Source organism: Kryptolebias marmoratus, linkage group LG1 (genome assembly GCF_001649575.2).
Source record: "Kryptolebias marmoratus isolate JLee-2015 linkage group LG1, ASM164957v2, whole genome shotgun sequence".
In the NCBI taxonomy this organism is placed as follows: Eukaryota; Metazoa; Chordata; class Actinopteri; order Cyprinodontiformes; family Rivulidae; genus Kryptolebias; species Kryptolebias marmoratus.
In genome coordinates, this window is record NC_051430.1 from 5,409,759 (window position 1) to 5,413,717 (window position 3,959).

Below are 3,959 nucleotides of genomic sequence, written 5' to 3' on the forward strand. Positions count from 1 at the left end.
TTTTTTGTGGTGATAGATATATATATATATATATATATATATATATATATATATATATATATACACATACTGGAGAGACTAGGTCTTTCAGCAGGTCTGGGAACACTTTGGAATCCTCCCGGAAGAGCTGGGAAAGGTGGCTGGGAAAAGAGATGTCTGGACTTCCCTGCTCCAGAACAAGCCGCAGACAGTGAATGGATGGGTTTCTGCTCAGCTCTCTCATGCCACAGCATTTCAATCCAGTTGAGATTCTGGACTTTTACTGGACCATTGCAGCACCTTGTGTCATAAACTCAAGAGTTTCTGTCCAGAGAGCAAACCAAAACCATACACGGAGACGAGGATAATGGTGAGTGCATTTATTTACAGGTGAAGCTATATACAGTGGTCAGTTTCTGGAGGAGTCTGCAAGAGAAGGAGAACTGGGTGAGTCTCGGGTACAATTCTGTTCCAAGATGGTCGCAAGGATTTCAATGTCTCTTTGTTTGCTTACAAGTCCTAGAGGAGGGTTGCGGCATCGAGGAGGAGCAGAGTGGTTCCAGTAGGTCCAGAAGAAGAGCCAGTTTGCAGCGAGGTAAGTATCCGTGGTTTATCCAGGTAAGTAGTTCTTTAGATCCGTAGTCGTGGCGTGGCAAAAACCTGAGTCGTAGGCACAAACAGAGAACGTGATTAGCATAAGGAGCATGAGTTAGGTTAGACGCTGAGGCGGAGAATCTAACCCAGAAGGTTCGATGCTTCAGCGAAGATCTGATCCCAGCCTGCTGCTTAAGTACCGGCTGGTCTTATCAGTGGAAACTGGAACACCTGTGAAGGAATGATTAGAGGAGCTGCCCACAAGGCGGAGCCAAACCCAGATCCTCACACCTTGACTTTTAAAACAAACAAAACATTTTTAGAGCTGTTCTGTTGTAGATCAGCTGCTGTTTTGGGGATCATTGTTCTGTTTCATCATGACCCAGTTTGGTAAAAGCTTCAGTTGTTGGACAGATGACAGATCACATTTGACTGTAGAATCTTTTGCTCTACAGAGGAGTTCATGGTTGGCCCAAACCATCAGCCCTCCACCACTGTGTTGACATTTGATATGTTGTATTTGCTGCTGTGCATTATGGGTAAAGATCTCTTCTGGTCTTTCACCAATCTGATAAACTTTACAAACCCTAGTCATGCTGCCATGTTCATTTTAGAGAGAACCCTTCCAAACAAGCCATACTTGTTCAGTCTTTTTCTAATTGTCATGACTTTTAACCTTTAGCCTTGCTAACTGAGGCCTTTAGATTCTGAGATGGAGCTCATTTTTCTAAGCATTGCACAGTCTGACCTTTGGGTAACTTTGCTGGGACACAGTCCTAAATGTTTTCCACTTGTGAATAATCAGTTATAAATAATGACATGGTGGAATCTGTTGTTTGTTTTGTTTACTTGAGGCTAGATATGAATGATTTTAGAACCTGTTAAAAACAAATAATTATGTCCTGAACTGAAAGAGGGTGGACTTTCTTTGTCTTAGGATTGTACAGTATCCAATACCTAAACAAGCTAAACACAGAAATGCTATAATATAAAAGTGCCGTGTACAGACTGAGGATGGGATTGCTGTTTGCTATCTGCTGTCTGCCTTCACCTTCAGCTCCCCTTCCTGTATTGATTTAAAAAAAAAAAGTTAGCCTTAAAAAGTTCATATCTCTTGTTTCCCCTTGTGCTAACATTTCCAGAGTTAATGGTTGTACATTGGTACATGAAATGATACAGAAAGGTCATCTCCACAAATATCATTCACTGAAATTTATCACAAAAGGCATGGATGAACTGATTTTAATTTCCTATATTATGCTATACTATACTATACATATACTACATTCAATATTTTGATGAAGCTTAAGTTTTGACTTTACGACAATCAACAACATACTTTTTGAGTTTCATCATCTAATACTTTCTGCTTTTAAGCTCTCCCTCTTCTGATCTGAACTAATCTGACTCTTGTCACAGTGAGATCTATGGGAAAAAAGACCTGCAGCTGAGATGTTCAAAATAATACTAAACAGATACAGTTACAGGCTATTTTTAAATTTGTGTTTGGCTAAATTTTTTAACACTTAAGTATAATTTTGTGATTGTACAAAGGAAATATGAGTAACAATGATGCAAGAATTAATTATCACATGAATAATTAAAGGCTATGATGGACTTGTGATGGGCTTGACCGGTCCAGGGTGTTCGGGTAAAGAAAATGGATTAAAAATTAAAGGCATAGCATTCCTTGAAAGAATGCATATCACGCGATGCCTTTCATGCCAGGGTTTTAAGCGAAGACAATCTTATGTGGAGAAATGATGGAGTTATAGATTTGGTTGGTCATACCTTGAAAATGATATTATGCATGATCTCATGCATAATACAAGATCTTGTGAGATCTGTTAGTGCTTTAGGTGTGTGTTGAAGATGACTCTCAGCTACTACCACACCAAATTCTATCTCAAGACCTGTAAAATTCACTGAGTTATACACAATTTTGTGTTGGCTAGAGATAGCTGGCGGTGGCGGCCAAGTTGAATTGGATTGATTCCAAAAGTAAATTGTTTGTAAATGTTCATCCGGTAACTACCTTGAGAATTTTATTAAAATTTGTCCAGTGGTTTAGGAGATATTTTGTTAACACAAAAAAGCAGTGTAAATAGTATAATCACCTACTTGACAATCACCTACAGGAAATGGTTCTTTAAAGGGTAACAAAAATCAGTTACATACACACACATGTCTTAATTATGGACATGTGGCATGGATAATTGGCTCTGATGAAATTTACAGCTACATTCTGAGTTGGATGTCTAGCTTTGGGTGCTGTTCCAATTGACTTTTTCTATTTTGAACTCACAATTTCGACTTCAAAGAACAAATGGATCCACTATAACATCTAATCTTGACAAATATTGATGAACCATTATTAGCTCAGTTATATAACTAAGCAAGTAAGCATCTTTTAGCATCCACTGCAGTTTGCTTATCATTCTGAAGTTGGAGCTAAAACTGTCATCATTAAGCTGCTTCAGTGAACAAACTCCTGTCTGGACAAAGAACGATTATTTTTATTGATTTATCTGATGCTATAGCCCATTTCTTTTCAGTGTGGTGTGAGAAGCTCCAGAAAATATGAGTGGACATCTTCATCACAGGTTATACATTTGAGGATCTGTCAGACAGCACAGTTTGCACAACTAAAGTGGTTTTATGTCTGAGTGGGTGGTCAGCAGCAAATGAGCACTACAATATACTCCTCTCACCGTGTCTCTTGACCTTGTATGATTCAGCATACAGTCATCTTAAAACAGTCACTGAGGGACAAGAGATTGAGTACAGGGAACTGGTAGAACTCTTCATGGCAGTGGAAACAATCACTTCATCCTAAATGTGATCTGTCTGTCTGTCTCTTCCATCCATCCATCCATCCATGGTCATTTCCCCTCTGGAACTTACAAGGTATTATGTAAGTAAGTTTCAATCTTGTTGACTGACCTGACCAAAAGAGCATCAAACCTTGATCCAACAATCATAAAATAAAAAAAAATAATAAAAAAAACAAACATTAAACTGTCACATATCACATTTTACAGTGGCCCTGAAGTTCAAACCACAACATTAATAAAGCACACCAAAAAACAAAGCACACAAACAAAAAACAGAAACGCAATTACATTAAGCTGGTGTAGATTCTCAGTCATCCAGGCCATGGTAAATTCAAAAAAAAAATTAAAAAACAAAAACAACTGGACTTCTATTCTGATTTTCTACAGGTTATACCCGGGGGAAGCCACTCCCTGCCTGTATGGACTCCCCAAAATACATAAGGAAGGAACACCTCTCAGACCTATCGTCAGCAGCATGAACTCAGTGACATATAACATAGCAAAACATCTGGCTAGTATTTTAGCTCCCCTTGTTGGAAACACACCCCATCA